The following is a 20,674-nucleotide window of genomic DNA, read 5'->3' as shown; positions in this document are numbered from 1 at the left end:
TCAAAAAATCGAGTGTGATTAATAGAGTCTAGTTTTTGTTTTCTCTGGGATGTAAACTACCATTTACTTCTCACGGAAATGAAATCTCACCACTTGGAAGATTAACTTTCTGTGTCAACTTGGGGTATGTTTCTAAATATGGTCTCCTGCATGATCGTTCTCTCGGTGTTCGCCTTATTGTAGCTTTGTTGTCTATTGTATTGTTGTTTTTCCTGTGGTCACGCCATACAATTTTTATTACGCTGGCTTTAGAATGAGTTTACCTATTTTCTGTTTTCAAGAATATTTTACCATTTTTGACATTTGTTCTTCCACAAGAACTTTAAAATATTGTCCTTTAAAAAAAAATGAGATCCTAACCGGAATGAATTAAATGATAAGACTTCACGTTTCAATGGTATTTCATCTTCTTATTGAAGAACCTAAAATTTGTTCCTACTGATTGTCATGTTTTATGCCTTCAATGAGACTGTGTAGCTGAATTAACAGAGGTGCTGTATCTTTCGTGCTGATGGTGGCTAGTATTTTATAATTTGTCTTTAAGTAAATAATCTCATTAAAAATTGTATTTTTGCTTCTAAATGGGTAGTGTGAATGCCGATGAAAGCTCTTGGTTTCATGAATATCTTTAAAGTAGAGCATAACTGGAGACATGGTTGTTTCTCAGACCCTAGCTCAAGTCAGTAAGAGGAACCCTGAGCTTCAACTGGACCCAGCTGGTGAAGGGGAGTGGTGATTATAGGCTGGTTCTAGCAGTTTCTCCGGCAGAGGCAGCCCTTACTCCCGCCTGGCCTGCCTTGTAAGTTCTCAGCAGGGCCTGCTCGGGAAGCAGCCATGATTCACGTCCTCACTATAGTTGATCCTTGAACAACACGGGGGTTGAGGTACTAACTCCCCACACAATCAAAAATCCACGTTTGACTTTTGACTTCCCCCCCCAACTTAACTACCAATAGCTTACTGTTGACCAAAACCCCTACCCATAACATAAACAGGCAATTATCACCTATTTTGTATGTTATGTATGTTATGTACTGTATTCTTACAATAAAGTGAGAGAAAAGGAAGCCTTATTAAGAAAATCATAAGGAAAATAGATTTACAATAAAGAACTGTAATTATTGGGAAAATATTCGCGTACAGGTGGGCCCACTCTGTTCTAAAGCATGTTGTTGAAGGATCAGCTGTATCACCTATGAGCTGGGTGCTCCTGGCCGAGGTCTTCACCTCACTAGGCCTCTGTCTTCTTGTCTATGCACCAGAGATAATAAGCCTTGGATCACAGAGCTTCACCCATTGTAGGAGTCCAATACAATTCCCTTCCTCTCTCTTTTCTTTGGTCAGGCAAAATCTGATCACTCCTCAACACCCAGGCCCGTCCTTCTGCAGTTTGCCGTCTCTGTAAATCATAGCCCTTGGGGCACCTACAGCTGCCCTGTGTTGGAGGGAGAGGCCTCACCTCTGCGGCACTTGTGGCCATCGGCTGGAGGTGTCTTCCCTATGGCTCTGGTTCCTGCCCATCAACCACAGGGTTGCCTTCAGAAACTGAGTGAGTATAGAGCCAGCTCTGGGAAGTCATCAATGTCCACAGTGGCTCTGACTGACGTCCTGGGAACAGCAATCACCTCTTGTCCATGCTGTCTGGTTTGCAGGCCCCTGACGGTAAGTGGGAGATAACATCATGGCTGCATCAGGCTGCTGTTCTTGTCAATTGACATTCCCTGCAATGACTTCTCCCATTGCCCTGTGGGACTCAGAAAGCCCATGGTGCCTGCAGGGGTTGTGGCTTGTCTCCCTGCCTGCTGGAAGAGACTGGGAAACTCCGGGGGTGGGGGAGTCTCACCATCATGGCTGCCTCTTCTGCCATTTTTCCTCCATGTGTCCATCCATTCATCCATTCACTCATGCCCCTACTTGGTCTTTCCTTACTAGCCATTTAGGGAACACCCCCAGGTACTCCAGGTTCTGGAAGCCTGGACGGTTCCTCACACCAATCATTTGTTGACTGAATGCGTAAATGAATGAGTAAATATCAAGACCAAAGTTCATATTCTCAAGGGAAATACAGTGTTGCTGAGGAACTTGCTGCTGTAGGGCAGGCAGAACATGAATCTGACAGGTCAAAAGTGGAGAAGCTGAAGATAATTCGAGACCAGAGCACTCAGGTGTTGATGGGGGCGGAGTGGTGACAAAATTTCTCCCCTTGACCAAACTCCATGCAGGCTTCTCTGAGCTCTTTTTCAGTGAGGACTTGGTCTTTCACGTTCACCTCTGCATTATCCAATTTTTGCAAGAATCCTGCTAAGTGAATCTAACCAGAACCCCCCCCCTTCAATATCCAGTTGAGTTATTCATCCCTCCACCCACCAGGGGATGTCTGATCACCCTGGCCTGTGTTCAGCCGGAAACTGAAAGGATCAATTTAGCCAGAATCCTTACATCAAGAATCTAGCAGCTTCTCTGTGATATTGCTGTCTCAGCCTCCATTCTGTTTGGCCAAGCAGCGTGGGGGTCCTTACATGGACACTAGCCCTTCTGCAAGCTCTGCCCTGCATAGCAGCTGTAAGTCACATGCAAATGTAAGTGCTCAGCTTGACTTCCCAACAGCCTTTGTGATGAGCAGTCTCCCCACCTCCCACTGTCTGCGTGCCTTCTGAGTCCCTTAGATAAGACCCCCAGGGGGCTTGCCAAAATGGCACTCTTTTGGTGTGAATTGACTAATGTGGCCCTAGCCCCAGAACCCATCAAGGCACACACCCAGTACCTCTTCCAGAACCTATGAGTAATAAATTTCTCTACGTTATTTTCTCTTGGAGTCTGTCGTTGAATGGCGGCTCACCATCCAGCATCCCAAGCTCCACTTAACAAGTGTCCACTTAGCAGTCATAACACAGGCATAACAGCCCACTGCCCCTCGTGTGTGCTCCTACGAATCCAGGTCTGGGACGGGGAATGTGGAAGATGAGTATGAAATATCTCATCCTGCCTGAAAGTAAGAGGCTATCAAAGACGTCTAGAATGGGAGAGGAGCCAATCTGAAGGACTCCTCTCCTGTCTAAAGATGGGATGCTTTTAGCATCAGAAAAAATACCGGCTGCGATGGATCGAAATACAGCAAAAGGATAATGATGTTACTACTTCCTTTTGGAGGTTGCTAGGAGATCAGCTCATTATTCTGAAAAGTGATAAATGAAGGGAAAGAATGAAACGTTTATCTTGCTTATCTTTTCTCCACAGACCATCTTTCAGGATAAGCAAATGGCTGATGAAGAAATAGTTTTCTCTTTAGTAGAATCAAAACTAGAAAATGCAGGAGGAATGATGGAGTCGGAAAATGAACTTTTTGCAAATAAAACACTCCATCTTGGCAACGGTCATTAATGTCTGCTAAATCTCTCAAGGGACGGATTGATGCGCTAACTTGCACTAGATGGTGCAATTAGGCTGACACTATATCAACTCATTGGACAGTTTAATGTCACCAAAGTGGGGACACCCTGACATGAAATGTCTCCAGACACAATAGGAAGTACACAGCACCACCTGTAAGGTATTCTTGCCAAAAAAAGTCACTCACCTGGGATTTAATTAAGCTTCTAAGTTTCCAGGATATGTGTCGGAGAAAGAAACTTGTAAGCAACAGCAGTTGATCAGCCAAAACCATAATATAAGAAATTCTACAAGAAAAATGACCCTGCTTTTTCAAGAAATGAATGGCAGGCGGGTGGGGGGTGGGGTGGGGGAGAATTGTTGCACATAAAAGAGAACTAAGAGACATATCCAAAAGAGGCAATATTGGATCCTTTACTTGGATCCCAATTCCAACAAGCCAACTATAAAATGACAATCTGAAGACAATGGGGGGAAATGAACAAGAAGTTCTGACATGACAGGTGACAGAAATCCATACTGACTCCAAGGCTGGGCTTTCTGGCCGGGCGTTAACTAGTACACCTGTTCTCCCTCGGTGTTGTTTCAGTAGTAGTATCTGCATCATACAGATGTTGGGAAGGAGAAGGATTTGAGCCTCTTGATCTGCTCCTCTCCCATATCCCTGCACTTCCCAGTCTACACACATCTGGATTCTGTCTCTTTCTTTCCCTGACACCACTGGTCTCCCCTAGGGAACTTCCTAACAGGGCTTCCTATGCCCACTGTGGGGCCCCGGCCAGTTCTCTCTGCACCTAAGATCCTTTAAGCTTTGGTGTGTGAGTGAGAGTGACACTGGCTGCTAGAAGAAATAAACTCGACAATTCTATGTGTTCACCATGGAATTAATTCCACAGAACTACTGATGTCTTCAGTCATTGTCCAGTGTGGGGGATCCTGGTTGGCAGGAGGCTTCCTTCCTTGAGGTAATTCGGGAGACTAGGTGCCTCTCATTGTGTGGTCCATCTCCCTCGAAGGTCTGCAAATCCTCTGCATCCTATTGTGGAAGGAGAAGGGACTGCAGAGGGTACCCCGGTTTTTAAGAGCTCCATCCTAACAACGTCAGACCTTTCACTGGTGAGAACCAATCATGGGGCCACCAATGGATGCAAGGCATGCTGGGTAATGTAGTCCCCAGCTGGTCGGCGGTCTGCCCAGAACCAAGGCCACATGGCCGCTCCACAGGTGGAAGGTGGCTGCATGTGATAATACATGTGGGGTTTCTAGAGCCTTGCCTGGCCCATACTAAGTGCTTTTAATAAATGTTACCACGTATTATTATTTAACGAACACCCATGCATTATACTAAAAATTCAAATGGAACAGTAATACACGATCAAAGTGATTTCTCCCTCCCATCCTCCAGCCATTTTCTCGAGGAAATCAGTGTCATCAGCTTCTAGTACATTCTTCCAGCACGCCTAGTGTGTGGATGCACTCACATGTATACATGTACACCACAGATGCATAACGTTTTCAGACAAAAACGATACCACGTGGTATATTCGCTCCAGCCCACTTAAGAAGATGTCTTGGAAGCATTCCAAATTTGCAAGTTGGACCAGCCCACTCATTTTACTGGCTGTGTAGTTTTCCACAGAATGCTGAGAGCATAGTTATTGAACCAATCTTCTGCTGATGGGAAGGACGTTCATGTCAAGTCCATTTTTCCCTCCAAGCTGGCCAGAGGAAGACAAATTAATAATCTCTATGCTACCTGAATATAATAATGAGACTAGAGGGCCTGATTTGGGGTGGGGGCAAGGAGTAGCCCGTGGGGGTAGGTCTGGGGTGGGCAGGTGCATGTGGTGCAGGCTTGACTCGGAGGTGCAGCTTGGAGAAGGCGATAAGACATGAATCCATGGGGTTTATTTTTTTTTTTTACTAATTGAATGAAAACTCCTTCCCTCTTCAGCTCTAACAAAGTCCTATTTTCTTGGCAGTTGGCTTGGCTCCTCCTCCCGCAATGCGGCTGCCCCACCCCCTACCCCGGAACAGCCCGTGGGGACAAGGAGGGAACGTTTGCAGTGGCCCAGAGCACCAGTGACCTGGCCAATGGGAGACTTTCCAAACTCCCCCAAATCACGGCCTTCACTTCGTGCTGCTTAGAAATGCCTCATGCAGTCACCCCTGTATTTTCCTACACGGGGGTCTCGGCACCCCAACCTGAGCCCAGCTCCGCTGTCCCTGTCCCTTCCCCACTCATTTGTCCGTCATTTCCAGACCACCTGCCTTGCATCAGGCGCTGACCTGGAGGTGCTCAAACAAGGACCGCCGCAGCCCAGCACCCACAGCTGGGGCTCAGCGAGCGCGCCCTGAGCACGGCCCACACGCTCTGCGCCCTAACCTTCCATGACGGGCCCCACAACCTGGCTCCCGCATGGGGTGAGTGTCATGTATCTGCTCTTAACCAACAGCTATTGTTCTTGTCTTTTCTTTGCAGGTAGAGACGATCTACTGCTACTGAGGCCGACAATGTCGGACACTCATTTCCCCAGCCTCTTCTGACCCAGTTCGAGACACCGAGGGAAAGTCGACTGGGACGGGAGCCCCCCCCCGCCCCCTTTATGCCTTTGGACACAGTTCTGTGAGGTGGCTGTCAGAGGCAGGCACCAACATCTTGTGATCCGGAGGGGAAGGCTGGAAGGATCAGGAAGGATCAGGAAGAAGCTGACCCAGGCCCTCTGTCACCTGCTGAATGACCCAGGCCTCGGCCTCCCTGCCTCCTGAGGGTCCCAAGTCCAAGAGAAGATTAGGTGACGTCCCCAAGGAATCATGACTGCCCGGAGGATACCAGGTTATCATGGTGACTCTTGGAGGCAGAAGTTCCTTCCTTTGTTTTTTCCTGAAGTTGTTTCTGCTAAACTTCAGCTGAAGCTCAGACGTGGTGTGGCTTAAAGGTCCCTCAACTGGGACAGGCCAGCCTCGGTCTCCTAATCTAGGGAGAGAGCCTGGGTAAAATTCAGGACACCTACTTAAATTCAAATGTCAGCTAAACAGTTAATTTGCTTAAGGGGAAGTGCGTCCTCGGCAATATTGGGGGTGTTTTTACCCTAACAATGTGTTGTTCACATGGAATTCAATTTTAACTGTGCGTTCTGCGTATTTATTTGCTACATCTAGCAAACCGTACAGGCTGGGGACCTCGCTTTTGTGTCCTATCGCAAAGCTGCACTGAAGCCACCCAGCATGGGATTAAAAAAAATGGACCATGTTGTCATGACTCGAACTGGGACATAAATGAAATGGGCCCCCCAGGCGCCTTTCCCCAAGCTATAGAGCGCAGGCCGGTGGTAGGCATACAAATCCATGCAATCCATGCCCGTCTTCACCTGGGACAAGGGCATTCACCCCTCTGGATTTCACTCTTCTGTAAATTAACAAAAACCTTAGCGCTCAAGAGAAAAAGAAAGCACGCCTGCAAAACACGAGCTCGGTGCCTGGCACTAAGTGCTCCGTGGAAGCCCTTCTTCTTCCGCCTTATGCAGCGTTCCTATTTGCGTTGCTGTCATCNAGCTGAGCCCACTCTGGAATTCAGACACGCCTGGGCCTGTTTGGGGAAAGCCCGGGCAGGCCCGTGAGGCACCAATTTCATGAGATTTTCGGTGGCCTGTTTATCCCTAGAGGAGAACAAGGACACGGCTTTGCATGCCTGAGTCTCGGGAAGGCGCTGGCCACGAGCCCTTGGCTTTGTCCCGCAGGCACAGCTCGGGCACCGGTGCTGCGTGTCCAGGGCTAGTGATGTGACTGGGAGACTGCTTCAGCCAGAGGAATCCCTGGGCCCGATTGGAGCGCCCACAGAGCCAATGTGGGACCAGGGTACCCAGTGACTTAGTCGCAGTGGGCCTTGAGATGTGGCTGCAGCAGAAGACAAGAAGACTGTGTGTGANCCAATTTCATGAGATTTTCGGTGGCCTGTTTATCCCTAGAGGAGAACAAGGACGCGGCTTTGCATGCCTGAGTCTCGGGAAGGCGCTGGCCACGAGCCCTTGGCTTTGTCCCGCAGGCACAGCTCGGGCACCGGCGCTGCGTGTCCAGGGCTAGTGATGTGACTGGGAGACTGCTTCGGCCAGAGGAATCCCTGGGCCCGACTGGAGCGCCCACAGAGCCAATGTGGGACCAGGGTACCCAGTGACTTAGTCGCAGTGGGCCTTGAGATGTGGCTGCAGCAGAAGACAAGAAGACTGTGTGTGAGCTCTTGTGGGGCTCTCCAGGGCTCTGCGGGGTGTGTGCATGCCCGGAGGGGGCCAGCCTGAACAGTGGAGGCACAGCAGTGAAAATGCAGTCATTGCCAGGCTGGGGGACATCGTGGGAAGGCCTGGGGGAATCCGAACGTCATCTTTTTTTTTTTTTAATTTTTTTCTCTTTATGTTTATTTATTTTTGAGACAGAGAGAAACAGAGCATGAGTGGAGGAGGGGCAGAGAGAGACAGAGACACAGAATCTGAAGCAGGCTCCAGGCTCTGAGCTGTCAGCACAGAGCCTGGCGCGGGGCTCGAACCCATGAACTGTGAGATCATGACCTGAGCTGAAGTTGGATGCTTAACCAACTGAGCCACCCAGGCGACCCCTGAAAGTCATCTTTACAGGGCTGTGCTGGTGCATTGGCTTATGTTTCATTTTTAGGAGAAAATTTGTGAGATAATCTTCTGGCCAGGTCTTTCCTTCCTTCCATCCTCCCTCCCTTCCTTCCCTCCTTTCATTTAAGTAGGCTTCACACCCGAAGAAGAGCCCAACACAGGCCTGAACTCAGGACCCTGAGATCAAGACCTGAGCTGAGATCAAGAGACAGACGCTTAACCCCCTGAGCTACCCTGGCACCCCCGGTCAGATCTTCAGAGATGCATCACCAATGAGCTGATGTCCGCTCGTGTCTGGTGGAAAGCAGAGCGTCAGGCTTGGAGTCACACAGTGCTGAACTCAAAGCTTTGCTCCACCTTTACGAAAAGGGTGTCCTCACCTCTCTGAAGGCTGCTCCCTTCACCTGCAAACCTTAGGTGACAACATCTCACTGGCAGGTCCCTGGGACTTGTTAGTGAGACAGTGTGGGTGTGCCTAACACGACAGGTGGTCCTCACTCATGTTCTCTTCCATGCTTCCTCCTTCCTACCCTCTTCCTTCCCTTACATTCACGCAAAATCACCTGTAATGCCCTGTGTGGTTGTTTTGCCTATGGTCAGTGTGTGCCTACTCTGTTGAGCTAACTCACAGCCACGACAGCCATTAGAATCGAATGGGGATTCGAGAAGGAATTGTCTCAGTGCACCTGGTAGACAGGATCTCTATGCAGCCAATTCGTTCCCTTGCCAGAACAAGACGGGCCAGGCGTCTCCCCGCTGTGAACCTGGTTTGCATCCGTTCCCCATGAAACCATTTTGCTCCATTTCTTTTCTTATCACCGCTGATCGTGATGATTTGCTCGTTTGCCTCTAAGTTTTCACATCCCCGTTTTGTGGAGAGGCCAGCTGAATACCTGGGCATCAGAGGAGTCAGTCTCCTGACAAAAAGGATGCTCAGTGATGTGTGGGGAATGAAGAGCAAAACACCCAGAGCAAAATCGACAAGGGATCCATTTGGAGAGGATGGGACACGCAGGGAGGACTTGGCTCCCGTGTTTGTCAAAAGGTGCGGGCAGTGATGCTCACATCCTCGGCTGCCAAAGGAGAGGAGAATGGCTCTCTTTGCAAGATCGCTTTCCTTTCCAAGAGTGCAAAATCCTATAGTGGTTCGTTTCCAAAGTCAGATGCCTCTGACAGGTAAGGCCATGTCCTGATGGATGCAGGAAAGTGGCGGCACTGGGATCAAGGGACTGCCGTTCATTTAAAAATGCTGCTAGGGACACCTGGGTGGCTCAGTTAGGCGTCTGACTTCGGCTCAGGTCATGATCTCACGGTTCATGAGGTCAGGCCCCGCGTCGGGCTCTGTGCTGACAGCTGAGAGCCTGGAGCCTGCTTCAGATTCTGTCTCCCTCTCTCCCTCTCTCTCTCTGCCTCTCCCCTGCTTACACTCTGTCTCTCTCTCTCAAAAATAATATTTTAATAATATAATTTTTAATAATAATTTGATAAACATTTAAAAAGTGCTGCTAACTCTTGTTATGGGGAGTGAGTGAAATACACAACAACAATGATAATACCACAGTGAAGTAAATACATTTCCAAAAGGTCTTTTTCTTTTTTTTTTAATTCTTATTCTCTCTCCAGCAGATGAACTAGCTATTTAAAGAGTACAATCGAGGGGCGCCTGGGTGGCTTAGTCGGTTAAGCGTCCGACTTTCCCTTAGGTCATGATCTCGCGGTTCGTGGGTTCGAGCCCCAGCGTCGGGCTCTGTGCTGACTGCCAGCTCAGAGCCTGGAGCCTATTTCAGAGTCTGTGTCTCCCTCTCTCTCTGACCCTCCCCTGCTCACGCTGTCTCTCTCTCTCCTAGAAATAAATAAAACATTAAAAAAAATAAAAATAAAGAGTACAATCGATGATTTAGGAAAAAGAACAAAGAAGGTGAAAAATGTCTGTTCCTCTGTCCGTTCAGACAGGGTGAATCTAGGATGGCCTGGGAGGTGGCAGCTCAGGGAGCAGCAGGAGAAAGGGCACCGTTGATGGTGAGGCACAGGGTGGTCGGTGAGCACACTAGGGCCCTGATGGTCCTGGGTTCAAATCCCAGCAGTGCCATTTGCTGTCAGACATTGGCCAAGCTTTTGTACCTTCTCTCAGCCTCGGTCTTCTCATCTTTAAAATGGGATAACCATGTTAACTACCTCGGAGGGCTGTTGCGACAGTAAGAAAGAGAGTTCTCAAGCAGCTCTCAGTAAAGTGGCCTCATCATTATTGTAATTTGCACAGTTGACCACTAGGAGGCTCTTTCTGCTTCTCCCTCTTCACTCCGTCCATCCTGCTTTCCAACCCATCATCAAATCCTTGGTTCCAAGACTTGCTTCCAAATCCATCCTCTCCCTTCCATCCACCACTCCACTGCCTGCCTTGACTTATACATCCCGTCCCCGTGACTATTCCATAGCCCCTGGCTGGCACCCCTCCTCCAGTCTCCCCTTCCAGCCCACCCCTCACAGTGCACAAGGAGGGCTCCACCGCAGAGATTTGACCACAGCCGCTACTTAAAACCCCTAGTGTCTTTCTCACCTTCTGGACAAGACCCGCGTTCCTTAGCAGGAGTATTGTGATTTTCAGAAATCGTTCAATTGAAAGTGACAGAAATCCGTCTCAAACTGACTGAAGGAAGTAATAAAAGGCAGTAAAAGGGTCAGTTCAACTCCTGTGAGGAAGCAGATGCCAAAATGGGTATATGTCCACAAGAGACAGATGCACCTGGGAAGGTTCGAGGTGATTCAGGTCTGAGCCTGTGAAGGAGAGAAGGAAAGAAGACAGGCTGGGTGAAAAGAGCCTGGGACTGCAAAGCAATTTCTTGACATGGGGGGGACAAAACTTGGCCCCAGGAGCAAATGCGGTGGAGGATGCGGAGGGTCTATCAGTCTGCTATGCTCCATGGCAACAGATCTGAGGGGCACATTTTCACAACCACCACAGGAAAAGCCTTGGGTCATCTGGTGGCTCTGTTTTCCTTGGGATGAGCTCCATTCTCCGACAGGTCGTCTCCATGTGGTGGTAAGATAACCGTTACCAGCACCAGGCTCACCTCCTCTCAGGTTCAGATATAGCCAGAAAGAGCGCACCTTTCCTCATCATTTGTAGAAATGTTCTGGGGAAGACTCTGATTGGCTCGGACCAGATCATGTGCTCATCTCTGAACCAATCACCACGGCCAGGGGGAAGCCGTGCTCTGATTGGCCAATCCTGGATTAACTGCCCACCCCCCCAGCCGGAGGAAGTTCAGCCTCACTCGTTACACCTGAGGGCGGGGAGGGGTGGCCCGCCACCACGAGCGCTGGAAAAAAATTGGGGTGTGTTTAGCAGAAGAAAGGGAGATGAATGCTGAGTGAACACAACACATGTCCTGACTCCGTAGATCATTCTTTACATTTCTTCCTGAGGTGCAGACAGTGGGGTTTCACTTATCTCTCATGGGCAACAAACCACCCCAAACTTTGTGGCTTAAAATAGAACGATCTAGTACTGTTATGAATCGGAGGCTTCACAGCACACTTCCTCTGCTGGTCTGGCCTTGGGTTGCTGGCGGTATTGCCTTCCACCTGCTCAGCTGGGTCCTTGGGGTCCTCTGCCCCCTCCCCATCCCCATCGTCACCCCTCCTTCAGCAGTTAGCCCGACCGTCTTCACTTCAAGGCGTTGCTTCCCGGAGCATGGAGGACAAGACTGGCACTTGTCATTTCCGACACACTGATCACATTGGTCAAAGTAAAGCCCCAGGACAGAGTAAGGAAGAGGAGAAATAGCCTCTGCCTCTTGCAGAGAGCAGAGAAGGGCTTGTGACCATTTTTAGTCCTCATAAATGAAAATAAGATCGGGAGGGGGTCCAGATCGGGCCAGTAGCTGTAGGTCTAGGAAGCTTTCGTCTGCTACTGTGCTGTAGGTTTCAGGTTCTCTCTTCGGAGATTTGGAGTGTGGCCGTGACATCTGGGGGAGGGGGAGGGGCATGCTGGGTCTGAGCCCCCTGAACAAACCACAGAGGGGAGGTTTGTGGTCCCCTAGCTCACCATTGTACCCTGAGCACCTGATGGGGAGGGCGCTGGGCATCTTTCGTCCCAGGGCAGGGCCCAGGAAGCCATAAGACAGACAAGCAGCAGAGCCTCTGGGACACGCAGGCCCAAGTCCTCACCTTGCCTGTGGCATGTGCATGCATGAAAGCCCACAGCAGCGAGATCCTGCCCATCCACTCACAGCTATTTCCCCAGCTCCCAGCACAGTGCCTGAAATATAGCAGGTGCTCAGTAAATACTTAAGGGATGAATGAATGAATCTCTCTGGGCCTTATTTTCTTCATCTGAAAAGTCATGGTAACAATAGTAACGGTAACAACTAGCACAGTCAAGACCATGATGGCAAGGCCCAACCCCCTCCACAGGGCCTGTGAAACCTTGTGTGATCTGGCCTTTTTGTGCCTCATCAGCCTCATCCCACATCCAGTCGTGTGGATCTCTGCGCTCTAGCCACTGAGCCTTGTTCCAATTTCTCCTGTTTATCCATGCACCTACCTCAGGATGTTTGCACATGCTATTCTCTGTACCAGATGACCTTCCCTCTCCCTCTTCACCTAGTTCACTGCCGGCCATTTCTCACATGCCAGGTGTATTACAACTTCCTGGGAGAAGCCTCCCCTTGACTCTTGGACCGAGTTGATTTGCTTGTCGCATGCTTTCAGAGCCCTGTGTGTTTTTTCTTCCTGGCTCTTTTCAGAGGTTATATTAGAATTCTCCAGAGACAAGACAAAACAAAAACAAAAACAAAAAACAGAGCATGAACACACACACACATACACACACACACACACGTCATNATATATATATATATATATATATATATATATATATATATATATACACAGAGATTTATTCTGAGGAATTGGCTCACATGATTTTGGAGGCTAAGAAGTCCCACAATCTGTCGTTTTAAGCTGGAGGCCCATCAAAGCCAGTGGTATGGTTCCAGTCTGGGTCCACAGGCCTGGGAACCGGGAGAGCTGATGGGGTGAGTCACAGTGTGAGGGCAGGAGAAGATCTATGTCCCTGCTCAGCAGTCAGGCAGACAGAGAGTAAATTCTCCCTTCCTTTGCTTATTTGTTCCACTCAGACTTTCCACTGATTGGATCAGGCCCACACGTGTTGGAAAGGGCAACCCACTTTGCTCATCCTACCAATGCTAGTCTTATCTGGAAGCGTCCTCCCAGACACACCTGGGAATACTGTTTAATCAAATATTTGAGCTCCCCATGGCCAGGTCAAGTTGACAGATTCCGTGAACCAACAAAGAGATGGTGGTTACACTGTGCCTATTACTGTTTGGTTAATACCCGTCTTTCTCCAGCCTGTCTTCAGCCCCGCAAGGCTAGTAGTCATGTGGCTGGTTTGCTCCATCGTGTAAATCCAGAGCTTACATGTAGCTGGGACATAATAGGTGCTTGACAGGAATTGGAACTGGACGGGTCAGTGGATGGATCAGTGGGTGATGGCTTGACACGGTGCGTTGTGCCAGGGGGCGCTTGACCAGGGTTAGTCCCCTCAGGAGGTATTAGTAGATTTTATTTAAGTAATCGAATGAATGAATGAGCTAGTGAATGTCTGGAACCAATCTATTGTACAAATTTGTGGGAGAAGACAAAATCAGAAATGTAATTACAAAGCAATGAGCAAATGTCAGAAGAATTTGGGCAAATAACTCTACCAGTTCCCCAGCTGTCCCTCTCATTGTTCTTAAAATAAAAGAATTTCTGCTAATGGAGGCAGGGGGAAAATGAAAAAGCCACATGAATGAAGAGGAGTGACCCAAGAACTGGCATCCCAGGAGGACAGGCTGGAGCCATGAGGGACTTCATGACAGGCTGTCATCACCGTCGCCATGAGAAGCCAGCAGAACTCCCCTCAAGCCATCCCAGCCCCACGGAGCCAAAAATGTACCCGCATCTTGTCTGCAGTTGACCTCGGTTCCCGGTGCCTTTCTTCACATTCTTGGGGAGGCACTTGTGAAACTCAACCCAGATGCTGCGCAGGGACAGGCGGGGGAGCGGCGTCTGGGAGTGAGGGCTCCTCCGCGGCCCTTCCCCAGCCTCCCAGCCTCAGACCTGCCGACGCCTCTGCAGCGCCCGCACCCGCCGCCGAAGCCACGGATGGGCCAGGCTGTGGCTTGAACCCTTACACCGGCGTGTCCGAGCTGGAAGGGGCCCAGGAGCCTTCGGTCCGCTCCTTTGGGGCAGACTGGGAAACTGAGGCCCAGCGAGGGAAAGGGGATGCCCGGGGTCCCACAGCACATCAAGTCTGCGGTGTCATGCCACGTCATGTGGGAGGCTGAGCCGAAGCAGAATCAGTAGAACCAGTTCTGTGTGTATTTTAAGATTCGGCGTTTTGTTCATCATGGATTTTTGCGTTACTTTTGACATTAGAAAATACTGGATTAAAATACTATTAACCTTGATTGCCGGGGTGTTTTCTGTTTTTTTTTTCCAATGCCCTCTGAAATTCTGCTCTTGAGGCAAGGGTCTTGCCCCAGGGTCAGCCCCGGGAGTCGGCTCACAGTCTCCGACCCATACTCCCGGCTTGGGAAGTCCGCCACCCCTGCACACACAGACAGCACACACTTCCAGGGAGAACAGGCTTGGTGGGCGGGCCCCTCTGGACCCGAATCCTGCCTTGAGCCCTCCCACCCGGTGACCTTGAGCAGGTCACCGCCTTCTACGGATTTCAGTTTTGTCTTCTAAAACTGTGGCTATCCGTTGTTTACCTAGCTGACTGTTTCCCAGCCTTCTATTACATGCCTGGCACGGTAGATGTATGTTCAGATATTGGCCAAATATAATGGGACCCGGCGCATAAATTGCCTGGGGCAGAGCCTGAGGCTAAGGGCTTGCCTCCCCTTGCCCTCTCCTCTTTTCCCTTCTGCCACAAGGCCGTAGACCGTGGTGTTCACTGTCCCCCCAAGCAGCCTGCACACTGACAGCGGATTCTGTGGCCTGTTCCCATTCTGCACAGGACCCTCCAGAAATCTGACCTTCTGCCTCCTCCGCCCTCCCCTCCCTTTCCCGCTGCATTCCCCGACTCCCGGGCATGAGATAAGGCCTCTGTCTCNCTTTAACTCTCTGCCCCGCTGGTTGTAATTCTGGGGGTAGCAGAGCTGGTCGGGACCAGGTCCGTCCGGCTCCGATGACAGGCCTTCAGCCGGCACTGTAATTGCAGAGTTCAAACCATTCATTTTCTTCCTGGCAAGCTGTAGTTAAAGAGGTGCTAGCGGGCAGCGGGCTTGTCTGCAGTGGGGCTGATCAAAGGGCTGAAGGCATCTGTTTTGTCTCTGTTTTCTTTCCCCCTCCCTCCCCCTTTGGAAAAAAATAGTTAAAAAGTAATTTATGAAAATGAATACCTGTCCTTCTCCGGAGGCTAAAAGGCAGCCACATATTAGAGATATTAAATATGCATTGGGTGTTTCTTACACTCCGGTCAGTTTTATAATGAGAAAATTGGAGCTAGAGAATGCTCCCGATGTGTCCGCTCCCATTAAAACCTCTCGGCAGGGCTTTTATAATATCACACCCGACTTTTTACACCCTAAGGATTTCTTGAAGGAGATTAAACTCTCCCGCCTCCGGGCTGTGATTGGCGACGGTGTCCCGGTGGGTCCCCACCCCACGGGACCTCTGACTAACCGGCCTCTCCCCATTTCCTGGGGCCCAGTGCAGAGGCTGCTCTGTGCGAGGTGGTGCAGGACCCCAGCCTCTCCCTGCTGGCAGAGCCCCACGGCTTTGGGACTTGTTCCTCACTCGACGGCTCGAGAAAGGTTTTCAGCTTAAAATACACGCACACTTTGGGGCGCCTGGGTGACTCAGTTGGTTAAGTGTCTGACTTCGGCTCAGGTCATGATCTCACAGTTTCGTGGGTTCGAGCCCCACGTCGGGCTCTGTGCTGACAGCTCAGAGCCTGGAGCCCGCTTCGGATTCTGTGTCTCCCTCCCTCACTGTCCCTCCCATGCTCATGCTCTGTCTCTGTCTGTCAATAATAAACATTAAAAAAAATAAACACACACACACTTTACTTGCCCACACTTCTCACTTGGTTTTATAGGAAAAGAAAGGCACTTGGGCAGGAGAATAAAGTATCCCAAGCACAAGTGAGGAAGAACCTGCTTGGGACCCTCAGGAAGCGGGAAACACGTAAGGACGCCTTCAGAGAATAATTCGTTAAAAAAATCCACCACCACCAACCGCACACGTGAGGTCTCCAAGCCATGGGGACGCAGGGAGAGGTCTCATCTGCCGTCCTCCACCCTGCACGCAGCAGGTTTTTGGCCTTACTTGGAACTTCAGTTCCATTGTTCATTCCCACAGGCACGGCCAGGTGAATGTGTCACCATGCTGGCCCAGGAGCTGTGAATACTGTGAAATCCTGGTCTGCTGACACCATGTCGGAAGGGGTCACAGTGCTGGCTTATGAGTGCCCTGCCTTGCGTTCCCTTTACAGGCTTGTGTGCCAAGATTTTGCTAAGCCTTCTGGAGGTGCCTGATAAGGAGACACTGCCTCCGTTAAGGGTTAATTCTTCGCCCTCTTTGCCACCGTCTCTCTCTGTTTCTGAGTCCCTCTGGGAAAGCAGCATAAAATCATCTCTGCATGTGTGGGCAGGGAATATAGAGTTTTCACAGTATTTTCATAGCCCTTCTTGCAATAAAATCCCCACCGTGATCCTTTGAAATAGGCATTGCTAGGGGCACCTGGGTGGCTCAGTCAGCTAAATGTCCAACTTTAGCTCAGGTCATGATCTCCTGGTTTGTGAGTTCGAGCCCCATGTCGGGCTCTGTGCTGACAGCTCAGAGCCTGGAGCCTGCTTCACATCCTGTGTCTCCCTCTCTCTCTACCTCTCCCCAGTTTGTGCTCTGTCTTTCTCTCAAAACTAAATAAACGTTAAAAAAAGATTTGAAATAGGCATTGCCGTTCCCATTTCACAGATGGGGATAATCAGGACTCTCAGGGTCACATGACTAACAGGCTACAGCCCCCGCATCTAGATAACTCCAAACCAAGTGACTGAGTCATAGCCAGCTTTCTGCCAATGAAAGAGCCCGAGCCTTGGCATCTGGCAGATCCTGGTGAGAATGTGACTCTGACCTTGGGCAGGTTGCTTTCCTGCTTATCTCAGTGTCTCGGGGTTCAGAGGGGCCACGGTAATCTGGAGCCTGACAAAGGGAAGGCACTCGCTAGACATTACTGTCCTCTGTTTGATGAGGTTTGGCTCAAGGGGCGAAAGTCACCTGTGTTGGGGTCTTTGAGGCCGTGCTTGACCATCTGATTTTCCCTTCTCGCTTCCTGGTCTGAGTCCAAGCCTTGGAAAATAGAACAAGTCACTTAAGCCTGCGGACGTGGAGCCGGCCCCTTCCTGACTTCGTGCCCACTCATTCCCTGCAGGCCTGGCTGCTTATTAGCATAATTCAGGGGCCTATTGGTACGGGCCATGTGAACATTCCTTGTAGTTTCCCAGTACCCCAAGGAAAGGAGGGCCGTGCCGTGCCCACTGTTTAGTAATTCCGTTACGTGTGCCAGGACGCCTCTCCGTGAGGAATGAGCCAGCCGATTGAAGTATTTTCTTCTAACGGGCTTTAATTCTCTCCCACAGAATGAAAGCCCTTGTGTGATAGCCTTCCATTCATTGGACTCTGGCCCTATGACTGAGACCTGAGAAAGCCCAGCGGAGTCGAATGGAGCCAACCTCCCCTTCTACCCCTCCAATATGCAACCCTTACAGGGATGGATTTGGGGGCTACTCTCCCGGCCCCTCTCAGCATCTTGGTGGAGATTTGTGGGTTGGTTTGATTTTCAATGGCAACTCCTAGCCACAGCCCAGGAGGCTTCACTGTAATGGGAGGAAGACATTGAACACCTATTAGGTGACAAACCGGGTACTAAACACTTTGCGAAGTAAATATTCCATAATGGTTTGCAATGTGTATTTAGTGCTCTCCATGCAACAGATCTTAGGCAAATACCTTCCATGAATTATTTCTCACTCAGGCTCCAGAAATAGCTTGAAATCTGTACTGTTATGATCCACATCTTTAACATAAGGGAACCGAGACTAGAATGGTAACTTGGCCAAGATCACAATTAACAAGCAATAATACACCTAGATTTGTATGATTTAAAGTTTGGGTGTGCAATCCAATTTTATAATACCAGCTACTGTGATCTTCATAATAACCCATGAGAAAGAGGCTGCTCATTCCATTTTATAAAGGAAAAGGTTAAGGCACATAAACGGTATATAACTTGAGTCTCTCTGTGGGGTCATGTGCCTGCTAAGTGGGAGGGATGGGGTTTGAACGTATGAAGCCTGACTTTAAAAGTGACGCTCAAGGACTACGCAACCAGATTCTTGAACATCCAGTTCCCTTGCGGCTAAGTACTCTTTCTTTGCCTCCTGACTGAAGTAGCGAGATTCTATTTATCCTGTAAGACCCAGTTCAAATGCCCTCTCATCAAGAATGACTTCCCCTAATGATGCCAAACATTTTGTGCCCCCTTCTCTGCCTACTTAGATAACCAAGACTGTATACCCAGCTGTCCTCTTTTATTTGTATCTGTCTCTCTCATTAAACAGCAGCTCCTTACTGGGTGGGGTCAACATCTTATTTGTCTGCATATTTAAACTTAGCACAGAGTAGTGCTATTATAGATGGGATATAGAGATTAGCTCATTTCTTTGGCCACTTTGGGATCTTTGAATATACTACTTGATACACTATAATTGTTTAACAATATTATAGTATATTATAATATGTTATACTATATAATATACTATGTAACATAATACTATATTATAATAATAGTATCAAGTAACATAGTATAATATATAGAATATAGCATAAGACTATAGTATATTATACTATATTACTTGATATACTATATTAAATAACCTATTTAATACATATAGATCAGTGATTTTCAACTGAGAATGCACATCAGAATCACATATGGAATTTTTAAAAGTTCAAATTCCAAGGCTAAAATGAAAAACACACGTAACAACACATGTTGGTGCAGATGTGGAGAAATAGGAACCCTCGAGCACTGCTGGTGGGAATGCAAACTGGTGCAGCCCCTGTGGAAGATAGTATGGAGGTTCCTTATGACATTAAACATAAAATTACCCTATGATCCAGCAATTGCACTACTAGGTATTTACCCAAGGAATACAAAACTTCTGATTCAAAGGGACACATGCACCCCCATGTTTATTGCAACATCACTTACAATAGCCAAATTATGGAAATGAGGTTAAGCATCCATTGACAGACAGACCATTATATACCCATACATAATGGAATATTATTCAGCCATAAAAAAGAATGAACTCTTGCTATTTGCAACAACATGGACAGATCTGGGAAGTATGCGAAGCAAAATGAGCCAGTCAAAGAACGATCCATACCATGATTTCATCCATATGTGGAACTTAAAAAACAAAACAAATCAACAAAAGAAAAAAAGAGACAAACCAAAAAACAAACTCTTAACTCTAGGGAACAAACAGGTGGTTACCAGATGGGAGGTGGTGGGGGGGATGGGTGAAATAGGTGATGGGGATTCAGGAGGGCACTTGTGATGAGCACTGAGTGTTGTACAGAAGTGTTGAATCACTACACTGTACACCCGAAATGAACATAACACTGTATATTAACTATGATGGGATTAAATTTTTTTTTAAGTTTAGATTTCAGGATCTACCTGAAGTCTCGCAAATCATGTATTGTCATAGCTAATACCATATCTGTCCAGGACCTAATCATTCACCTTGTTACCATCCAGATAAGAATGTCACCTAAATTGAAGCAGTCAGAGTCCTTCCTGGGCATTTTCTGCTGGAACCACAGGGAAGAGTTTTCATCGTGACTCCAGTTCTGGAGCCGGGAAAATGTGACTCCATGACTGGCAGGAGCCATGTTCTCCAACAGGTGTGCAAACCCTGCCTCCTGTGGGGGATGGGTGGGCAGAGAGGGAGAATGAGAGAGAGAGAGAGAGAGAGAGAGAAGACCCAGCCATCCCTAAGGTCCACTCCAGTCTTGCCCTTTGGGAAGTTCGATGAAATAAGATGGAAAATTTCTCTCTTATTCTTAAGCTACTTTATATGAGGTTTCTGTCATTTGCAAATGCATGTGTGATGTTTACACATTATGTGGTATATATACATTTTAAAGAACTACAGTGTTAAGTAGTATTTTTTTATATGAAAAGACAAATAAGTATGAAAATACTCCTCGTCCCTTGATCCAGTGACATAATATCAAATATCACTTAGCTCCGGAACACGTGCCCTATGCAGGGAGGGCCCCTCACCTGACATGATCTGTGTGTGGGTCCCACACTGACAGAAAGAGTGGGAAAGATTTCATGGGCTTCTCAGCCATCACAACTGAGTGGAACCTAGTGCTGTGAAGACAAGACTCTTGAGGAATAATAAAATCTTGCTTCTTCAAGGAGAAAACTGACTGGAAAATTGAGGTTCACTACCAAAGATAATAGAGAAAATCCATCCATGAGATTGGATACACAAAGTCACGTTTTCGGTGATTTGTGGAGAGTTGGGAGGTTTACAGTGTGAGTATTGATTGTTTCTCCTTTTACT

The sequence above is a fragment of the Crocuta crocuta genome, unplaced genomic scaffold (genome assembly GCF_008692635.1).
Source record: "Crocuta crocuta isolate KB4526 unplaced genomic scaffold, BGI_CrCroc_1.0 scaffold131, whole genome shotgun sequence".
NCBI classification, from domain to species: Eukaryota; Metazoa; Chordata; class Mammalia; order Carnivora; family Hyaenidae; genus Crocuta; species Crocuta crocuta.
This window is presented reverse-complemented; position numbering follows the sequence as displayed.